This window comes from Hemiscyllium ocellatum, unplaced genomic scaffold (genome assembly GCF_020745735.1).
Source record: "Hemiscyllium ocellatum isolate sHemOce1 unplaced genomic scaffold, sHemOce1.pat.X.cur. scaffold_2027_pat_ctg1, whole genome shotgun sequence".
In the NCBI taxonomy this organism is placed as follows: Eukaryota; Metazoa; Chordata; class Chondrichthyes; order Orectolobiformes; family Hemiscylliidae; genus Hemiscyllium; species Hemiscyllium ocellatum.
The window spans coordinates 56,849-79,802 of record NW_026867949.1 but is presented as its reverse complement, the minus strand read 5'-3'; the positions used below and the strand labels follow the sequence as shown (position 1 = coordinate 79,802).

General features: G+C 45.9%; 1 long non-coding RNA gene across 2 annotated transcripts; it reads left to right on the top strand.

The window, feature by feature from the left end:
- Nucleotides 1–211: 211 nt before the first annotated feature.
- Nucleotides 212–22,954, top strand: LOC132810827 (uncharacterized). 2 transcript variants are annotated; one of them, XR_009643118.1, is made up of 5 exons: nucleotides 212–298; nucleotides 925–1,031; nucleotides 5,471–5,570; nucleotides 18,686–18,734; nucleotides 22,888–22,954. It is a non-coding gene; the product is annotated as an uncharacterized LOC132810827 (long non-coding RNA). The 2 variants fall into 2 exon arrangements; XR_009643117.1 differs by lacking the exon at nucleotides 212–298 and adding an exon at nucleotides 594–670.

Sequence of the window (22,954 nt, the reverse complement as noted above, 5' to 3'; positions counted from 1 at the left end):
GAATCTGGGTTCCAGCATCTGCAGTCATTGTTGTTACCTCCCATCACATGACCCAACATCTCAGCACAAGCAGGACACACTGCGCATGCTCCAGCCAACAGTGACCCCAGGTGATTGATGTCAGCACCGGACCAATGAAAGGACGGTGGGCGGAGCTGGAGGACCTTGCGGGAGGTTGATCCTCCAACCAATCACAGTGAATGAAGGGCGGAGCTAAGGTAAACCATGTGATCACCCTCGCGCCCGACGCAGAGTAGCTGTAATAAATGCTTGGGAAGTTATAGAGAGAAAGGATACGGTAAGGAAAGAAATAATCAGGGAAATGTGAGAGAAGCTGTGATGTCATGAGCGGAGAGGTTTTACATACAAATTGTGCATGTCGGAAAACACAAATTTGAACGTCCCAGTCCCGTGTTTGCAGTAAATGGGGAATTGCCTCAGCGGCTGCAGGGCTGAGTGAGCGCCGCCATCTTTATTCGGGACAACGATTCACTGGACACGTGCGGGGCCGCCATCTTTGTAGGGGGCAAGGTGCAGCCAGGCGCATGTGCAGCCTCTCTCTAGTACAGAGTCATTGTGATGACAGCAGCCAATCCTGCTCTGATTCACCTCTGGGCTCCCTCAGGACCACTTCGTCAATGTCTAGCTTCCTCAGTCTCCAACCATGGGGGTATTTTTGGTCTGTTTAGTACTGTATTATTACTTTTACAGACCATTTGTAAATGATTTTTTCACGTGGCCCAGCCCCTGACCATGTGCTGCTCTATTATCAGATTATTTTGTCTTGAATATTTTTGAGTCAAGAATTCTTTTTTCCAATATACAAGTGTGTTTTCCTTCAGTTTCTGACTATCAAATTCTGCACCACTTTCATTCCCTGTCATGCATTTTGCACCCCCTTGAACTGTGTTTCTCTTTCCACAGATCCCAGTGATTAATGCCAAAGCCCTGTTGCCTGGGGAGAGGGTGATGCTTGACTTTCTTGTACAGCTGCAGTTTGTGTGGTGAAGGTGCTCCCACAATGTGGTTGGGTAAGAGACATTACAGATTATTCATTACAGCAACAGTGATGATTTGAAGATAATGTCCAAACCAAGAACAGTTTGTAATTTTATTATCATGCTTATAATTTCATATAAAATATCATTGAGAATTTTAGATATAAAGCCAGAGATGGAGATATTAGGTCAGGTGACCAAAAGCATTGCCAAAAAGCAGGTTTTGAGGGATGTCTTAAAGGTGGAACGCAGACCTGTGATGTTTTGTCTGCAAATTCCAGACCATGTTGCTTTAGCAACTGTAGAATCAGCTACACAGTTGAAGTAATGAATTAACAAATTATTAGGAGTCTCGAAGTAAATGGATTGACGAGGTCTCAAAGGATGTGTGGTGCATGGAGCTAGGGATGAGAACAGCCAGGAATCAAGTCAAGAATGAGAATTTTAAATTGTTGTTGCTTATAGGAGCCTTTTGACGGGTGAACATATTTGGGGAGAAGTGAGCACGTGGGCGATAGAGCTTTCAATTTTTCTTGAGATTACAGGGAGGTTGAATTTGGGAGGCTGGCCAGGAGTGTGTTTGGATAATTTAAGTCTGGAGATAACACACGATGGATGAGAGTTTCAGTATATGAGCTGAGATGAGGGTGGAATCAGCTAGAAATAGTGGTGTTGGAGTGGGACTGGGCTGTCACTCTTACCTCACCTCTGGGATTCAGCTGGTTGTCAGGTTGTGAATCAGGTGGTAACACAATCGGGAGCTGAGTGGCCCTGGTGGAGCCTAAAATGAGTGTCACTCAGTTGGCTGTTGCTAAGCAGCTGCTTGATAGCCCTGTTGATGAATACTTACATCACTTTCCTGCTGATCGAGGGAAATTGCCTGGGTCGGAGTTGACCTGTGTTTTTGTGTTGAACATCCCTGGGCAATGTTCCACATTGTCAGTCAATGCCAGTGCTGGATGGGTACGTGGCTTTGTGGGTGGCAAGTTCTGGAGCACAAGTTATCAGTATAATTGCCAGAATGTTAGCAGGACCCATAGCCTTTACACTACTTAACCATTTCTTGGTCTTATTCGAACTAAATCAAACTGACTTAAAACTCACGTGTGTGATTTTGGAAACCACTGTTGAAGGCTGAGATGGATCATCCCACTTTGCAACTGGCTGGGAATTGCTGCAAATGCTGCATGGATGTGTGAGATCCCTCCGTTAGTTAGGGTGGGGATATCTGTTGTGCTTCCTGCAACAAGTTGATTAATTGTCCATTACCATTCACAAGTGGGTGTGGCAGAATTCTGATCTGATCCATTGGTTGTGGGATCGTTTAGCTCTGTTGCTTGATGCTGATGCTGTTTAAAATGCAGATGGTCCCGTTTGGTAGCTTCAACAGGTTGGCACTGCATTTTTAGGTATGCCTGGTGCTGCTCATGGCATGCCATCCTTTCCTGTCCATTGTGATGGGTGAGTGCGGGATGTACAAACCCATGAGATTACAGATTGTGCTGGAGTACAGTTCTGTTGCTGTTGTTATCCCACAGTGCCTCAGAGATATCCAGTTTGAGATCCTACATCTGTCCCATTTAGCATGGTGATAGTACCACTCAGCACAAGGGAGGTTTTTCTCAACTTTAAGGTGAGGCTTTGTCTCCAAAAAGACTGTGGGATGGTCGCTCTTGTCATGGACAGATACATTTGCAGCTGATAGATTCATACTGAAAAGATCTAGTATGTTTTTCCATCTTGCTGGTTCCGTGACCGCCTGCTGCAAACTCAGTTGAGCAGCTATGTCCTTGAGGACCCGACCAGTCAGTCAGTAATCCTGCAGCTGAGCTACTCTTGGTAGAGGACATTGAAATCCTGTACCCAGAGTAGGCTTGTCACCATTTTATTGCCTCAGTGCTTCCTCCAAGTGTTATTCAACATGGAGTAGCACTGATCCGTCAGCCGTGGGAGCACAGTACGTGGTAATCAGCAGGAGCCATGAGACTTCCTGGTGTCCAAAGTCAATGCTGAGTACTCCCAGGGCAAAAGGTGTGTACATCACTGTGCCATCGCCTCTGCCTGGTCTGTCCTGCTGGTGGGACAGGACATATCCAGAGATTTCAGGAGAAAGTGAAGACTGCAGATGCTGGAGATCAGAGTGGAGAGTATGGTGCTGGAAAAGCACAGCAGGTCAGGCTGATGAAAGGCTTAGGCTCGAAACATCGATTCTCCTTGGCCTCAGATGCTGCCTCACCTTGTTATGCTTTTCCATCATCACACTCTCGATATCTAGGGATGGTGATGGTGGTGTCTAGCCATTATCTGTAAGGCATGACTCTGTGAGGATGACTATGTCAGGCTGTTCCTTGACTAGTCTGTGAGACAGCTCGCCACGTTTTGGCACAAAAAACCCGGATGTTAGTGAGCAGGATGTTGCAGAGCCGAGAGGGCTGATTCTGTGGTTGTATTTTCTGGTGCCTTGTTAGATGCCAAGTGGTCCATCCAGTTTCATTCCTTTGTTGAGACTTTGCAGTGATTAATGCAGTGAGTAGCTTGTTGGGCGACTGTCAGGTTGGCAGGATATTTTCTGCCATTGACAATAGTTCCTTGGAAATCAGGAGATTCCTAATTCGTTATTATTTCATGAATTCAGATTCCATCGTCTGCCGAGCTGGGATTCGAACAGGGACTTCAGTTGTACATTTTAATATTCTGCATAAAAGTTAAATACATTAGGTTTGTTCACTCATTTTAAACATCACTAACCCTGGTTTTGTTTCTTTGTAAACACTGTCCATCATCCTGTCTCCTTCATCCTTCTCTCCAACAACAAGAGCAACGAGCACACTGAGTTTCTCTGTCACTAAGACTGACACAATCCGACCAGCTGCCTCTGCTGCTTCCCTCCCTCCCACTAGCCCACTGAGACAAACTGCCTCACATGGTGTTCCTGGTTTTTGTCCCAAACTTACATCTTTCTCCTCTTGTCAAGCCTTATCAGAGCTCATCTTGATCTTTTCCTAGTCTCGCTAAACCACAGACATTCCAACTCTGTTTCCTCCCCGTCACTCCCCCCTCGCCAATTCACAGATATTGTTCCTTGTTCTGTCTGTCTGTCTTTTCTGGTTATGTCCTTCTCATCCATTCTGCAAAAAAAAACTAACATTTAACCTCACCATCATTTGTAAATCCTGCTCCATCCCCACTCTCCCTTTCCTTTATGAATTCCTTGTATTTGGTGTCCCTCCAGGATCTATCCTTGGTCCCTACTGTTTATCACCTACATACTGCCAGGAGGTGACATTGTCTAAAAGCACAGTGTGAGGTTTGACATGTACACTGACGATGCCCAGCTCTCCCTCCCCATCATCCCTCTCCATTGCTCCATTGTTACTCAGTTATCAAACTGCTTATCACATTCCCACTACTTGATTAACTGCAATTTCCTCCGATGAAACATTGTTACGGTTAAATCCATTACCTTCAGTTGCTAATACAAATTCCTTTCCCTTACTGCTGAGCCCCTCCCTCTCACTGGGTGCAGTCTGAGGTAGAACTAGACTCTTCACAATATTGCTGTCATATCTGACTTCAAGGTGACCTTCTAATCAGACATCTACACAATCACAAACACCAGGAATTCCAATCTCTGAAACGTTGCTTGTCTCCACCTCACCCCAGCTCCATTGCTACTGAAACCCCTTACCCGTGTCTGTGTTACCTTAAACTTGGTGAATCCAAAACAGAACCCTTGATTTCGTGACTGGCCCAGAATCTGCTGGCTTTCAGTGTTTCCTGCACAATTACCCCAGATCCCTTTCTGGTGCAGCTTTCTACAGATTCCACCATGTAAATAGCACTCTGTTCTCTTATTGTCCCCTCCAAACTGACCGACTTGACATCTTCCCAAATTATACTCCATCTGACAACTTGTTGCCCCTTCTCCTGTGTATCTCTCTCTCTTCACAATCCTCTTAGCACTTTACAGTTATGCCTTTTGTAGGAATTTCCCCCCCCCCCCCCACCCCACCCATTCTTCTAAACATTTACTGGGAACAGTGGGCAGTGTGAAGCATGCAGAGATGCTCTGTTTTTAGAGATACTCTATGGGAGGAACTTGCTGCCCATTGGTCAGAATGGAGACAACTTGCCAATCGAGCTGCATGAACCTTTCACCCCCCCCCCCCCCCCCCCATGTCTTATTGATGAGGCACAGCGGCAGCACGGAAGGGAAAAAAAAGAAGCAAATCCTGCTCTCCGCATCTCACTGACTCCTGGAATATTCTGTCCCATGTGTCAAAAATCTGCCCTGTTCAGTCGCATGAAATCCCAAGGTGGAAACTCACAGAAACCCACAGAGGTTTCCCCCTGAACTGACTGCTGACCTCCACAAGGGGTAATGTGTCCAGTCATCCTGGGCCAGGAGGAGGAGATGGTGTGAGTTTCTAACCTGATCTGACAGTGATGGAGTTTATAAACTTGTATTACAGGATACTACAGGTGGACATTCAGATGGTAATCTCAGTCATTGTAACACCAAACTCTGATTGAATTAGTCAATTCATCAGGACCTGGATATTCGCATTGTGTGTGAGTATTGTATTCCATCTGAATCCCATTTGCTGCATAAAAGTTCTCTTTGAATCTTCCCAAACCTTTTATGTGTGTCCTGTAATCCTTGTATAATGAGCTGATGGGTGTAAGGTTTATTATTATAATGTATAATTTCTGTAAATCCCTCTGTCACAGCTCCCCTCAATTGCCTTTGCTACAAGGAGAACAACCTCAGTTTCCCCAAACCCCTGATTCCCCAGTGTCTGTTTGATTAGATTACTTAGTGTGGAAACAGGCCCTTCGGCCCAACAAGTCCACACCGACCCGCCAAAGCGCAACCCACCCATACCCCTACATTTACCCCTTACCTAACACTAGGGGCAATTTGGCATGGCCAATTCACCTGACCCGCACATCTTTGGACTGTGGGAGGAAACCAGAACTCCCGGAGGAAACCCACGCAGACACGGGGTGAACGTGCAAACTCCACACAGTCAGTCACCTGAGTCGGGAATTGAACCCAGGTCTCTGGCGCTGTGAGGCAGCAGTGCTAACCACTGTGCCAGCATGCCGCCCACGGCTCTCTATAAGACACACATCAGGATTGTGTTGGAACGTTCTCCACTTGCCTACATCAGTGCAGCCCCCAACAATATTAAAGAAAGTGAACATCCTCCAGGACAAAGCACTGTGCCGTAGTGGTGTCCCATCCACCCCTTCAGCATTCCCTCTCCCCACCCCGGGGTACAGTGGCATCACTGTGTAAAAGGGAAAGTCAGCATTGTCCTCCCAGACCATAGGGCTGCTCTCTCATTAGGGAGGAAACTGGAGCCCCTGGAAGAAACCCATGCAAACACTGGGAGAATGGGCAAGTCCCACAGAGACAGTTGTCCAAAGCTGGAAACGAACCTGGGGCCCTGGCAGCAGGGCTAATCACTGAGCCACTGTGCCACCCTCAAATTGTAATTTGATTCACAACTACCACTTCCTCTGATAGTTCATTCCACACACAAACCATTGTCTGAACAAATATTTTTTAAAAATCCCCGAATCTCTTTTTAAAGCTGTTCTGCTGTCACCTTAAAAGCTATGTACCCAGTCTTGAATCGGGTTCCTTCCTGGAAAGGACACCTGCTGTTCACATTACTGATACCACCCATCCATGATTTGAGTCTAATAAGGTCACTCCTCAGCCTCCTGCGCGCCAGTGAAAGACGTCGCAGCCTATCCAGCCTCTGCTTATAATTCAGACTATCCATTCCCCTCAACATCCTGGTAAATCGCTTTTGAATCCGCTCCAAATACATAATGTCCTCCCGATATCAGCATGGCCAGAACTGGACACAGAATTCCAGAAAAGGCCTCCCCAACATCCAAAATAACATCCCAACTCTTGTACTCCAAGGTCTGAGCAATGGTGACAAGTGTGCTAAGCACCTTCTTAACCACCCTGTCTACATGTGACACAGACTTGAAAGACCCGAACCCCTCGGCCTCTTTGTTCCATATCACTCCTCGATGCCCTGTTTTTAATTAGTGTAAGTCTGCTCTCGTTTGTTTTATCAAGATGTAATATTTTGCATTTATTCCAATCCAAAAATACCAAAAAAATCCTGAGCATTAAAGACAGTGGGAGTATACTTAAGAGGGAACTCAGGAGGGCAAAAAGGGGACATGAGATAGCTTTGGCAAATAGAGTTATGAATAATCCCAAGGGTGTTTATAAATATATTAAGAACAAAAGGGTAACTCGAGAGAGAATAGGGCTCTTCAAAGATCAGCAAGGTAGCCTACGTGTGGAGCCGCAGGAGATGGGAGAGATACTAACAAAATATTTTGCATCAGTGTTTACTGTGGAGAAGGACATGGGCAATATAGAATGTGGGAAAATAGAAGTTGAATATGTCCATCTTACAGCGGAGGACGTGCTGGGTGTCTTGTAACCTGTAAAGCTTGGTTAATCCCCAGCACCTGATCAGGTGTACCCTAGAGCTCTGTGGGAAGTTGGGAATGTGACTGCTGGGCCTCTTGCTGAGATATTTTGTATCATCGATTATCACAGACGAAATGCCGAAAGACTAGAGGTTGGTTAACATGGTGCCACTATTTAAGAAAGGTGGTAAGGACAAGCCAGGGAACTAACGACCGGTGAGCCTGGGCAAGTTGTTGGGGGGAATCCTGAGGAACAAGATGCATGTGTATACTGAAAAGCAAGGATTGATTAGTGATAGTCAGCATGACTTTGTGCATGTCTCTCAAACTTGATTGAGTTAATTGAAGATGTATCAAAGAGGATTGATGAGGGCAGAGAGGTGGACGTGATCTATGGAATTCAGTAAGGTACTGGACAAGCTTCCCCATGGAAGACTGCTTAGCAAAGTTAGATCTCATGGCATACAGGGAGAACTAACCGTTTGGATACAGAACTGGCTCAAATGTAGAAGGCAGGGTGGTGGTGGAGGGTTGTTTTTCAGATTGGAGGCATGTGACCAGTAGAGTGCCGTAAAGATCAGTGTTGGGTCCACTACTTTTTGTCGTTTATATATATGATTTAGATATGAGCATAGGAGGTATAGTTAGTAAGTTTGCAGATGACACCAAAATTAGAGGTATAGTGGACAGCGAAGAAGGTTACCTCAGACTACAACAGGATGTTGTTCAGATGGGTGAGAAGTGGCAGATGGAGTTTAATTCAGATAAATGTGACGTGCTGCATTTTAAAAAAGCAAATCTTAACAGGACTGATACACTTAGTGGCAAATTCCTAGATAGTGTTGATGAACAAAGATATCTTGCAGTGCAGGTTCATATTTCCTTGAAAGTAGAGTTGCAGGTAGATAGGATACCGAAGAAAATGTTTAGAATACATTCTCTTATTGATCAGAGCATTCAGTATAGAAGTTGGAAGGTGATTACAGGACATTGGTTAGGCCTCTTTTGGAATATTGTGTGCAATTCTGTTCTCCGTGAATCGGAAGGATGTTGTGAAACTTGAAGAGGTTCAACAAAGATTTACAAGGATACTGTCAGGGTTTGAGCTGCAGGAAGAGAGCAAAAAGGCTGGGGCTTTCTTTCCCTGGAGCATCAGAGACTGAGGGGTGACCTCCATAGAGGTTTATAAAATCATTAGTAGCATGGATAGGGTAACCAGACAAGGTCTTTTCCCTGAGTAGGAGAGTCCAGAAATAGAGAGCATAAGTTGAGGGTGAGAGGGGAAAGATATAAAAGGGAACTAAGGAGCAACTTTTTCATGCAGAGAGTGGTGCCTGAATGGAATAAGCTGCCAGAAGAAGTAGTGGAGGCTGACAATTACAGTATTTTAAAGGCATTTGGATACTTGACATGAATAGGAAAGATTTAGAGGGATATGGCCCAGGTGCTGGCAAGAGGGATAAGATTAGGTTCGGATATCTGGTCGGCATGGACAAATTTGACCGAAGGTTCTGTTTAGTGCTGTTCATCTGTGACTCACAGCTCAGTGGGTTTCGGTCCCTTCAAAGATAAATCTTAATCTGTTTTATTTTAGTAAAGCTACAACATTCAGTAGGGCGACAGTTTATTTCTTTAAATACACATCTTATGATAATTTGATAAAGTTTTTTAATATAAAATATTGGTACTAATTTATTCTAGAGCTGTGTTTTGTAAAGCTGTAAGACTGTGTGCCTTTTTCTGGGTCTGTGGACTGTTAAGGTGCAGAGATGGCCATTCGTACAGTGATGTGCTCTTCCTGTTGGATGTGGGAGATTAAGGAAAGTTTCAATGATCTGATTGTCTGCAGGAAGTGAGGATGCAAATCCTGTAGGATTTCCTGGATCAGATGGAGCAATGGTTAAAGGTAATGAAGAATTTACAGGAGCATGGGGGTGTGATAGGTGGCAGTTTCAGAAAGGTAGGAAAACTGCCGATCCAGTCAGGTAGATGGGTTTCCTCTAGGAAATGGAGGACCGGAAGGCAAGTAGTGCAGGAGTCTCCTGTGGTTATTTCCATCTCCAACAAGTATACTGTTTTGGAAAGCGTCGGGGGTCACATTTTCAGGGGAATATCGCACTGACAGCCAAGTTACTAGTGTAATGAATTTAGTATAATGTGAGGTATAACAGGTTCCACGCGATCGATGGTGATAGGGGGCTCTCTAGTCTGCAGCACAGACTGCAGTTTCTGTAGCTGATAGTGAGACCTCAGAATGGGGTGGTGCCTCCCTACTGTCTGGGTGAAGGATGGCTCCGAGGGTGCAGAATATTCTGAAAGGGGAGAATGATCAGTGGGAGGTCGCTGTACATTGGTACCAATGACATAAGAGAAAAGGATGAAGTCCTGATGAGAGAATATAGCAAATTAGCCTGGAGGATAATAAGCAGGATCTTGTGGGTAGTAATATCTGGATTACTCCCGGTGCCACATGCTAGTGAGAGTAGGAATAGCAGGGTAGAGCAGATGAATGCGTGGCCAAGGATCTGATACAGGGGAGAAAGATTCCCATTTTTGGATCATTGGAATCTCTGCTGGGGGAGAGGTGACATGCATAACAAGGATGGATTACACCTGAATTGGAAGGTGTCTAATATCCAAGCAGGGAGATTTGCTAGTGCTACTCGGGAGGCATTAAACCAGTGAGGGCGTGGGGGTAAACCTAAAGAGATAGTGAGAAAGGAGGTAACCCTGAGGCTGGTACAGTTGAGAAGTTAGACAGGCAAGGGCAAGGCACAGAATGAGGTCGGACTGACAAGGTACAATAGACAATCGGTGCAGGAATAGGCCATTCTGCCCTTTGAGCCAGCACCACCATTCATTATGATCATGGCTGACCATCCACAATCAGTATCCTGTTCCTGTCTTATCTCTGTAACACTTGATTCCATTATCTTTAACAGCTCTATCCATCTCTTTCTTGAAACTATCCAGAGACTTGGCCTCCACTGCCTTCTGGGGCAGTGCATTCCATGTGTCCACTACTCTCTGGGTGAAGACGTTTCTCCTCAACTCTCTTCTAAATGGCCTCTCCCTTATTTTTAAACTGTGTCCTCTGGTTCTGGACTCACCCATCCGTGGAAACATGCTTCCTGCCTCCAGAGTGTCCAAACCTTTAATAATCTTGTAGGTCTCAATCAGATCCCCTCTCATTCTTCTAAACTCAAGTGTATACAAGCTCAGTCGCTCCAATCTTTCAACATATGATCATTCCGCCAATTCCGGGAATTGTCCTCGTGAACCTACCCAACACTCCCTCAATAGCCACAATGCTCTTCCTCAAATGTGGAGACCAAAACTGCACACAATACTCCAGGTGCGGTCTTACCAGGCCCTGTACAGCTGCAGAAGGACCTCTTTGCTCCTATACTCAATTCCTCTTGTTATGAGGGCCAGCATGCAGTGAGCTTTCTTCACTACCTGCTGTACCTGCATGCTTGCTTTCATTGACTGATGTACAACACACCGAGATCTCGTTGTACTTCCCTTTACCAAACTTGACTCCTTTTAGATAGTAATCTGCCTTCCTGTTCTTGCCTCCAAAGTGGATAACCACACATTTATCCACATTAAACTGCATCTGCTATGCATCCGTCCACTCACCTAGCCTGTCCAAGTTAACCTGTATTCTCATAACATCCTCCTCACATTTCACCCTGCCACCCAGCTTTGTGTCATCAGCAAATTTGCTAATATTACTTTTAAGATGTTCATCTATATTATTAATGTATATTGTAAACAGCTGCGGTCCCAGCACCGAACCTTGTGGTACCCCACTAGTCACTGCCTGCCATTCCGAAAGGAAGCGTTTATCACTACTCTTTGCTTCCTGTCAGCCAGCCAATTTTCAATCCAAGTCAGTATATTCCCCTTTGTAAATCCATGCTGACTCTGACGAATCCTATTACTGCTATCCAAATGAGCCATAATTTCATCTTTTGTAATTGACTCAGCGTCATTCTCACCACTGACATCAGACTAACCGGTCTATAATTCCTTGTTTTATCTCTCCCAACTTTTTTGAAAAGTGGGATAACATTAGCCACCCTCCAATCTGACTCTACATCTCCTGATTCTGTGTATCCCCCTTTCCCAAGGGACTGAACGTCATCCCTCATCAACAGGGCCATCCCACCCCCTCTGCCCATCAGTCTGTCCTTTTGATAGCACTGCACTGCATTTATTTCAATGCAAGAGGTTTTACAGGGAAAGCAGATGAGCTTAAGATATGGTTTTGAACATGGGACTGGGATATAGTGGGTATGACAGAAACGTGGCTTAGGTTGGACAGGCCAGGTAGCTTAATGTTCCAGGGAATAGATATGAGGAAGGGTAGAAAGGGGGATAAGAGGGAAGGTGGAATGGTGTTTTTGAGTAGGGATAACATTATTGTTGTGCTTAGGGAGGATATTCATGGGGGTTCGCCCGTTGAAATTACTTGGGTGAAACTGGGAAATAAGAACAGGACGATCACCTTATTGAGGTTGTCTGTGTGGGTTTCATCCAGGTGTTCTGGTTTCCTCCCACAGTCCAAAGGTGTGCAGGTTGGGTGGAGAATCCAGGCTGGATTGCCGTATTGTTCAGGGATGGGCAGGTGGGTGGATTGGCCATGGGAAATGTTCAGAGATGTGCAGGCTAGGTGGATTGGTCATGGGAAATGCAGCGTTACAGGGGTAAGATAGGAGGCTCTGAGGGTCAGTGTGGATGTGATGGGCCGAATGGCCTGCTTCCACACTTGGGATTCTTTGACGCCAATTCTACTGGTTTTAAAATAGTTGCAGAAAATAATAGATCAGATCTAAAAGTTGGTGTTCAAAATTGGACAAAGGTGAATTTTGATGGTACAAGGCAAGAACTTTCAATATTTCTTTGCAACCCCCAGGTAAAGGGACGGCTGGAAAGTGGGAACATAAGAACAGAAGGAATAGGAGCAGGGGTAGGCAATCTGGCCCCTCAAGCCTGCACTGCCATTCAATAAGATCAGGGCTGATCTTTTCATGGCCTCGGCTCCACTTTCCTGCTCTCTCACCATAACCCTTAATTCGATTCCTGTTTGCAAATCTACATTTTGCCTTAAAGACATTCAAGTTGATAACATCAACTGCTACACTCAGCAGGGAATTCCACGGATTCATAACCCTTTGGCTGAAGAAGTTCCTCCTCAACTCTGTCCTAAATCAGATACCCCCTTATTTTGACGCTGTGCTCTCTAGACTGACCCGCCCCCCAATGGAAATAACCTCCCTGCTTCTATCTTATCTATTCCCTTCTTAATTTTATTTTTTCCAATACAGCCTCCCATTCTTCTAAATTCCAACAAGTATAATCCCAGTCTATTCGGTCTCTCCACATACACCAATCCTCTCAACCCCCGACTCAAACTAGTGATCCTCCTCTGCACCCCCTCCAGTGTCAGTACATCCTTGTTGAAGTAAGGAGATCAAACCTGTACACAGTACTCCAGGTGTGGCCTCACCAGCACCCTGTACAACTGCAGCATAACCATCCCTCTAGCAAGGAAGGACAATAAACCCTTCACCATCTCTTTTAGTCCCCTGGGATGCATTCCATCACGGCCAGGAGACCCATGTTCTTTTGGGCTGTTATCTTTTCCAACACTACCTCTTTACTGAGAGTGACTGTTTCCATGTCCTCATCTGCCATTGCCTCCATAGGCTGGTGAAAATGAGACAACAAGAGTACATGGACAGTATGTTCCTGTTAAAGCCAAGTCTGGTAGGTGTAGAGAATGCTGTGTGTCTAGAGAAATTGAGGGTCTGGTCAAAAAGATGAAGGAGGGATATGGCAGCTACGGACAGCTGGGTTTGAGTGAATCCCTTGGAGTATAGGGGCAGTAGGAGTACACGTGAGGGAAAACAGGAGGGCAAAAAGGATACATGAGATAGCTTTGGGGGGAAAGAGGTTTAAGGACAATCCAAAGAGATTCTACCAAACACTAAGGACAAAAGAGTAACCAGGCAGAGAATAGGGACCCTCAAAGATCAACAAGGCTGTCTGTGGAACCACAGAAGGTGGGAGAGATACTACCCAAGGATTTCATGTCAGCTTTTACTGAAAGAGGATATGGAAGCTAGAGAGTTTGGAGAAATAAATAGTGATGATTTGACAACTGTCCATATTACAGAGGAGGTTGTACGGGATGTCTTATACAGAAAGCTGAGTAAATCTGTGGGACCTGATCAGGTGTATCCCAAATCTTTGTGGGAAGTGATCGTCGGGCCCCTCGTTGAGAGATTTGTATCACCGATAGCCGGAGGTGAGGTGCTGCAAGACAGGAGCCATTATTTGAGAAAGGTGATGAGGAAAGGCCAGGGAACAATACACTGGTGAGCCTGAGGGTAGTGGCAGACAAGGTGTTGGAAGGAATTCTGAAGGACAGGTTTATATGTAATTGGAAAGGCAAGAAGTGATTAGGAATAGTCAGCATGGCTTTGTACATACATCACTAACTTGGACTTCAGAAAGACATTCAAAAAGGTTCCACATAACAGACTGGTTAGCAAGTTAGACACCATGGGATGCAGAGAGAACCAGCTATTATATACAAATTGGCGGGAAGGTTGGGGACGGAGAGTAGTGCTTTTCGGACTGGAGCCCTGTGATGAGCAATATGGTGTAAGGATCAGTGCTGGATCCACTGATTTTCATCATTTATATCAATGATTTGTGAGTGAATATATGAGGTATAGTTAGTAGGCTTACAGTAGACATCAAAATTGGAGGTGCACTGGACAGTAAAGAAGGTTACCTCAGAGTACAATGGGACATCAATCAAATGGGCTGAGGATTGTCAGATCGAGTTTATTTCAGATAAATGTGAGGTGCTCCATTTTGGAAAAGCAAATGAGGGCAGGAATTATACACTTAATGGGAAGGTCCTGGGGGGTGTTGCTGAACAAAGAGATCTTTCAGTGCAGGTTCATAGTTCCTTGAAAGTGGAATCATAGGCAGGGTAGTGAACAAGGTGTTTGGTGTACTTGCCTTTACTGGTCAGTACATTGAGTAGTGGAGTTGGGATGTCATTCTGCGGCTGCACAGCACATTGATTCAGCCACTTCTGGAATTCTGCTTTCAGTCCTGGTCTCCCCGCTATCGGAATGATATTGTGAAATTTGAAAGGGTTCGGAAAAGATCTGCAAAGATGTTGCTAGGGTTGAGGGTTTGAGCTATATAGATAGAGGGTGAATAGGCTGGAGCTGTTTTCCCTGGAGCATCGGATACATTTGTGAGGAGCATGGATAGGATGAAATCCCAGAGTCTTATTCCCAGGATATGTGAGTCCAAAGCTTGGGGGCACAGGCTTCAGGTGTGAGGGAAAAGATTTAAAAGGGATCTAAGGGGCAATGTTTCCAGCTGAACATAGTACGTGTGTGGAAGGAGCTGCCAGAGGAAGTGTGGAGGCAGGTACAATTACCCAGTTATGCCTTTGAGATGTTGTATGTGATTAGCAAAAGTTTAGAAGGATACAGGCCAAGAGCTGGCATATGGGATGATATTAATTTAGGATATCTGGTCGGCATGGACAAGTTGGATCGAAGGGTCTGTTTCTCTGCTGTACATCTTTATGGCCCTACTAAAATTAAGATGGGTTTCTCTTTTATGGAGAGTTAGCAGAAGATCAACTAATTCTCCTTGGAGCTGAGAAGGTTAGGCAGGGATTTCGACCAGGAGCAGATTTGTTTCCAGGATATTTAATTTACAGAGAGACAGACGGAGAAATTATTAACGTCACAATTTTGAGTAACTACTTTCAGGTAAATGGCAAATAAAACAGGTTAAAAATGTGAAGATTATTGTACTCACTAAGTTCTGAGCATCTGGAACAGTTTGGACGCAGATTCAGTAGTTATTGAGAAAACAAATTTGGAATTTAACTTTTTTAAGGAAGGATTTGGAGGGCTACAGACAAATGGGAGGTGAGTTGGGATAGACTGGCCCCATCTCCAGAGGGGCCAGTACAGCTGAATAGCCCCAAACCCCTGTGCTCTGCGTTACTGCCCCATTCACTGTGAATGATGAAGCTCATCCCAGGGCAGAGTCCAAGAGACATACAGCATGGAATTAGACCCTTTGGTTGAACTGGTCCATGCCGACCAGATATCCCAACATTTGGCACATATCCCTCTACACCCTTCCTATTCACATGCCCATCCAGATGCCGAATGGTGTAACTGTACCAGCCTCCACCACTTCCCCGAACAGAAGATTCCATACAGGCACCCATCTCAGTGTGAAAAAAGTTGCCTCTTGGGTCCCTTTTAAATCTTTCCCCTCTCACCTTAAACCTACACCCTCTCGTTCTAGACTCCCCCACCCCAGGGAAAAGCCCTTGTCTATTTTTCCCATCCATACTCCTCATGATTTTAGAAAGCTCTATGAGGTCACCCCTCATCATCCGATGCTCTTGGGAGGAGCCCACTCATGTCACAATGGGGCCCAGGTGATTGACAGCAGCTTCAGACCAATAGGAGAATTGGCGTGATCCTTCGGCCAATGGGAGTGAATTGGGGTGGGTCCAGCAGGCCAACACATGGCCATGAGCTGTGCAGGCGCAGTGTCACTGTGAGAGAGGTCCTCATGAGTGTGAAGGGAGTGGGAGAGACTGCAAAGTCTGGGGAAGAAATTGAGTTATTGTGGACTGGGAGGGTTTTTAAACGCACAGTTTTAGGCTGCTAGACTTAAATTAGAAATTCCTGGTAAATTAGAACCAAAAGAACTGCGGATGCTGTAAATCTCACTCAACAGCCAAAAGATACTGGAAAAGCTCAGCAGGTCTGGCAGCATCTGTGAAGAGAAATCGGAGTTAACATTTTGGATCTGCTGACCCTTCCTCAGAACTGATGCTACTGAAAAAAAATGTTGGTATATATGCAGAAGATCGGGGTTAAGGAGTAAATGATAGGTGGTGATAGAGTCCAAAGAGATGGGAGCAGTTGGACAAAGGAGTGGATAACGATCTGGCTGGGGCAGGGTGAATAGCCGTTTATGGGGACTGTTAGTGGCTAACTATAGCTAATGTGTAATGGTAGGTTATGTACTAACAAGGCCTGGTGTGTGGGTTAAGAGGCTATGGCGCTAGGACATTGGAGAGTTCAGGACCTAAATTATTGATTTTGATACTGGGGCTAGAGGGGTGCAGGGTCCCCAAGTAGAAGATAAGGTGTTGTTCTTCCAACTTGCGTTAACATGTGGCGCTGGAAAAGCACAGCAGGTCAGGCAGCATCCCAGGAGAAGGATAATCGACGTTTTGGGCATATTCCATTCATCAGGAATGCCAGGATTGGGAGTGGGGTGGGAAGTAAGAGGGCTGAGAGATAAATAAGAGGGATGTGTGGTGTTGGTGGGAAGTGGGCTAGGAAGGCAATGGGTAGATGTAGTTAGAGGGTAATGGAGATAGGGTGGAGTGGATAATTGGAAAGGAAAGTGGACAGGTGGGACAGTTTAAGGGCGTGGTGTCGAGTTGGAGGGTTGGATCTGGGATAAGGCAGGGGAGGGGAGATGAGGAAACCTTGATTCTGTGGTTAAAGGGTCCCAATTTCTTCCTCCAGGCGTCGGGTAGCTGGGATTTGGTGGTGGAGGTGGCCCATGACTTGCATGTCCTTGGAGGAGTGGGTAGGGAAGTTGAAGTGGTCAGCCACAGGATGGTGGGGTTGGTTGGTGCATGTGTCCCAGAAATGCTCCCTGAAACATTCCACAAGTTGGTGTCCCAGGAGACAACATCGAAAGCAAAGGCCATAATAGGTGAGGTGTTTGGATGTGCAGGAAAATCTCTGCTGGATGGGGAATGGTCCGTTGGGGGTGAGGGGGAGGTGTGGGCACAGGTTTTGCACCTCTTGTATTGACAAGTGAAGGTGCTGTGAGTGGAAGGTGGGTTGTTGGGGAGCATGGATCTGACTAGGATTCACAGGGAATGGTCTCTGTGGAATGCTGAAAGGAATGGAGAGGGAAATATATCTCCGGTGGGATCTGATTGTAGGTGGTGAAAATGGCGGAGGATGATGCGTTGTATCTGGGTGGAAGGTGAGGACTGGGGGGTTCTATCCTTATTGCAGTTGGAGAGGTGTGGTTCAATGGCAGAGGTGCGGGAAGTGGTGGAGATACACTGGAGGGTATTGTTGACCACGTAGGAGGGGAAATTGCAGTCCTTGAAATATGGTGTGTTTTGGAATGTTCTGGAATGTTCTGCCAGCTTGCATCAAGCTTCACTGGAACACTGCAGTAAGCATGAGACAGAGATGTTGGCCAGGGAACAGGTTCGTGTGTTAAAGTAGCAGGCAGCTGGAAGCTCAGGGTCTGTTTTGCAGCAGAATGTAGATCATCAACTGCCATTTCCAGCACCTCCACTGAGCTGCTGCCAGACACAGGTTCCTGTCCCCTCCATTAACAGCTATTCACCCTCCCAGCCAGATTGTTATCTACTCCTTTCTTTCCAAATGTTATTTTTTCTTTTGGGCTCTGTCCCCACCTATTATTTACTCTTTACCCCCTATCTCCTGCAGTCCAAAGATGTGCAGTAAGGTGAATTGGCCAAGTTAATTTCCCGTAGTGTTCAGGGATGTATAGGTTAGGTGCATTAGTCAGGGGAAATGTAGAATAATAGGGTCGGGGAATGAGTTTGGTTGAGAAACGCTTCAGAGGGTGGGTGTGAACATGTTGGGCCGAATGGCCTGTTTCCACACTGTAGGGATTCTAATTTTCCCAGCTGCCGTCGGTTCTGAGGAAAGGTCACTTGACCTAGAATGACCCATGGTGTGTGCAGGAGGAGGAATCGGGAAAGGGGAGTTGGATCAGTTTAGACTGGAAGGGTTTAATTACACTCTGTACAGGTAGTTAGGCCTGAATTAGAAACTCTCGGTCACACGTTTGCAGCAAATGGGTAAACGGCTGTGGCCCTCAGTCAGTGATAGGTCCTGGGGTATGGCCACCATCTTTACTGGGGACAAGGTACAGCGAGGCACATGGACATGTCCTCTTCCTGGGTGGGGTCGGGGTGATTTGAAGAGGAGCATTTACACATCAAACACATACCAAGAGAAATAGTTGTCTTTACTGTTCAGCCTGCACTGACTGTGAGTTTTGTTTTGTGAATTCATTGTATAGGATATTAATTGAGAATAATTGAGACAGGGATCTCAAAAGCAATTTTTTATCGTCAGCAGGGTCATCAGGATCTGAATATCATTGACATTTAACTGTGGAAGGAGAAAGGTGTGTCTGTTCTGTCTGTGGGAAAGTATCTTTTTTCAAGCAAAAAAACAGAAATTTGTTCAAATTCGTGGTTGGATCAACCTTGGAGTTTGTGCTCAATATTGGGCCCTGCAGCTGTGGGACGAGGTATTGGCCTGAGAGGGAGCACAGATTTATCCAAATTACACCTCGTCTCTTTGTAGCAACTGTCAGATTTAGACCCAATCACCCACTTCATGATGTTAACCTGTAAAATCCTTATTTTCAATTCCCTGCAAACTTGTCATTAAAATTCCTGATGGAACGATGCTGTTCCTGAGCTCCCATTGAGATGCACTGGAACAGTACAGGAGGCTGAGGGCAGTGTAGGTGTGAGCAGACAATGAAAATGACAGGGCTGCACTGCGAGGGCTGCTTGGCTCAATGAGAGTGTTTTGGAGTTGGGTGTAAACAGAGCGAGGGGAAACAGGGAGAAGGTGAACCTCATTTTCAGTTTTAGTTCAGGCCATTCAGAAATTCACATGGTTCCAGTGGGAACAGCCAAGATTTTTTTTTAAGTTTTTAAAGTGTAAAATGTCAGCTTCAGTAAATATCGGGGCTTTCGATGATAATGGAAATGTTTGAAGAGAAGGAAGGTTGCTAGCTCATTTAAATTCTCCTAATGGGAGTAACTAGATGAATATAGAGAGATGTTGTGACAGGAGACTTCAGACCCGTGGTGTGCTCCTCTTGCACAATGTGGGAAATAAGGGACTCTTTTAGTGTCCGTGACGGCTGTGTGTGCAGGAAGTGTGCCCATCTGCAGCTACTGGGAAACTGCTTTTCAGAGCTGGAGCTGTGAGTGGACTCACTGTGGAGCAATACTGAGAATGTTATGGACGGCACGTTTAGTGAGTTAGTCACACTGCAGGTGAGGGTTACACAGGCAGAAAGGGAATGAGTGACCATCAGATCAAGTAAAAGGCACAGGAAGGAAGTGCAGGACTCCCCACTGATCATTCCCCTTCTCAAACAGATACTGTGCACCGCTTGAGATTCTGTAAGGGGGGAAACAGGTGGGGTGGACTCAGGGGAAATCAGCAACAGCCAGGTCCATGACCCCACAGAGAGCTCCGCTGCACAGAACGGGAGGAAGGAGAATGGCAGAGCTATAGTGACAGGGGATCCAGTCGTCAGGGTCAGAGACAGGCGCGTCTGTGGCCACAGACGTGAATCCAGGACAGTGGAATTGAATCCAGGAACACTTATTGATAAGTGTACAGACCAATAAAGGTCAGCGTCCCAAATACAAACTTCAGCACTTGGTCACCCTGAAGCTCTACTTTCCAGGGTCTGTGCACTTGTTCTGAGCCCTTCAGAGGGATTGAAGGGGATCAGGAGAAAACAGGAACAGGGTTTTGTTGTAGATCTTCAAAATAACGGTCACCTTCCCCCCTCGGTCTCCCTCCTCTGTCTCGCACCCCCCATCGTCCGTCCTCCCCTACCGCAGGGAAAAGACTTTGTGTATTTACCCTATCCATGCCCCTCCTGATTTTATAAACCTCAATAAGGTCACCCATCAGCCTCTGACGCTCCAGGGGAAACAGTGTATTCATCCTCTCCCTGTAGCTCAAATCCTCCATCCCTAGCAACATGCTTATAATACTATTCTGACCCCTTTGAAGTTTCACAATATTGTTTTGACAGGAAGGAGACCAGAATTGCACACAATATTCCAAGCGTGACCTAACCAATGTCCTGTCCAGCTGCAATATGACCTTCGAACTCCTATACTCGGTGCTCTGACCAATAAAGGAAAGCATACTAAACACCTTCTTCACTATCCTATCTACCTGCGATTCTGCTTTCAAGGAGCTATGAACCTGCACTCCAAGGTCTCTTTATTCAGCAGCATTCCCGAGGACCTTACCATTAAGTGTATAAGTTCTGCTAATATTTCCTTTTCCAAAATGCAGCACCTCACATTTATCTAAATTAAACTCCATCTGCCAGTCCTCAGCACATTCAACCATCTGATCAAGATCCCATTATAATCTGAGTTAATCCTTTTCACGGCCCACTACATCTCCAATTTAGATGTCATCTTACTAACAATACTTTCTATATTCACATCCAAATCATTGATATAAATTATGAAAATTAGTGGATCCAGCACCGATCCTTTGTGACACCCCACTGGTCACAGGTCTCCAATCTGAAAAGCAACCTTCCACCACCACCATCTGTATTCTACCTTTGAACAAGTTTTGTACCCAAATGGCTAGTTCTCTGTATTCCATGAGATCTAACCTTGCTAACCAGTCTCCCATGGGGAAACTTGTTGAATGCCTTACTGAAGACCATGTAGATCATTTCCACTACTTTGCCCTCATCAATCCTCTTTGTTGTTACTTCAAACAAATTGACTCAAGTTCATGAGACGTGATTTCCCTCTCACAAAACCGTTATTAATATCCAGGACTTAACTCTGTACATTGGGGTCTGTGTCACCCAGTTATGGGTACTAATATTCTAGATAAAGTTCAAGTCCATGGGTTTGTGTCAGTGACTGTGTATTGAGTCTTGTTTTTTCACCAACACAGGTGAGTTCCTTTAGAAAGGCAGGACCTCTATCCCTAACCCCGCTTCCATCTTCTCTGTCCCCTCCATCCCCACCTTAGACAGTAAGTGGGAGGAGCTCATGGAGTTTCCATGTGAGTGAGATTGAGAAAATCTTCCCTTCTTTCTTCTAGCCCACCAGGAAATGGTGGTAGTGTCTTTACCTCTGAACCAGGAGGATCAGGCTCAGAATTGAGTAACAGCATCTTTGAAGAGACTGATTAGGAAACCTGCCCAAGCCACCAGGCCATACTGTCTCCCAGCTGTCCCTGCCTGAGCCTCCAAACAGAACCTTCCTGTTGTTTCTCTCCTGTCAGACTCTCCCATTGCTCAGTTTGTCCAGGATCCTCTCTTAATGCTGCACTGCTCCTGTCCCTCACTGACCTGCCCATCCCACAGTTTCCCCTCTCATTCATTCATTCATTGTTTACAATCGCATTGTCCCAGTCCTCCAGTCCCGCCCCCTGCACCCTATTGGGCAGCAGCTGCTGTCAATCACCCAGGCTCCTGTGTGATCTGGAGCATGTGCTGTAAAAGGGGAGACCAGTGCACAGGCGCAGTGCTGGGCAATTGTTGGCGTGTGTGCAGGGCGGGTCAGTGCCAGGGAGGGAGGCTGTGGGATTAATCTGTTATTGGCAGCTCCCTCCCTTCCTCCCTCTGGGAACAGGACCCAGGGGAATGGCCCCTGCCCTGGTATCGGGACAAGTGGTTGGCGTATCAGTGGGGGAGTATTTTGCAGAAAGTTATCAGAACTCGGGTGAAGATTCAGGAATGTTATGGAAATGAACAAAGATGGGCCTGCAATTAAAGTTCTAATTTGGTTCATTTTAGTTCAACCCGATATGATTTGGCCAGTGTGTGCAGGATGGTTCTCATCAGAGGATGGGAGTGGGGAAAATAAATAAAAGGTTCCAGATTGGGGGAAAAAAATCAGTGCAGGTCTGACTCAGAAGGAAACCCTGGGAGGTGTGGGGAGGATTCACCAACACCCAGGAGGCTCCGAGTCAGACTCATTGATTGATTAGATTAGATTTCCTACAGTGTGGAAACAGGCCCTTCGGCCCAACCAGTCCACACCGACCGTCGGAAGAGTAACCCACCCAGACCCATTTCCCTCTGAATAATGCATCTAACACTCTGGGCAATTTAGCATGGCCAATTCACCTGACCTGCGCATCGTTGGGTTGTGGGAGGAAACCGGAGCACTCGGAGGAAACCCACGCAGACACGGGGAGAATGTGCAAACTCCACACAGACAGTCACCCAAGGCTGGAACCGAACCTGGGCCCCTAGTGCTGTGGGGCAGTGGTGCCTTTGTGCCACCCCTTTTTTTTTGGTCCTTAGTCTGCAGGCAGGAGCTAGGAAGCTGACTTCAAAGAGGAGAGAGAGAGAGAGAGAGAACTGGGTGTGAAGGAAAGGAGTGAGGAGATTGGTTTGGATTTCAGTTCACAGAAGAGAGAAATTGAGACTGAGATTGAAAGCTTTGGGGAAACAAAGAAACTACAATTTAATGCTGTAACTGTCTTACGAACTTGCTTCCTGTGTTAACGGTGGTGAGTTGTTTTCTCAGTTGTAGAGTGCTGAAAGGGCAGATTTGTGGATGAGAAATTCAAATTGAACTTCCTGTTCGGTTTTGATAGTTA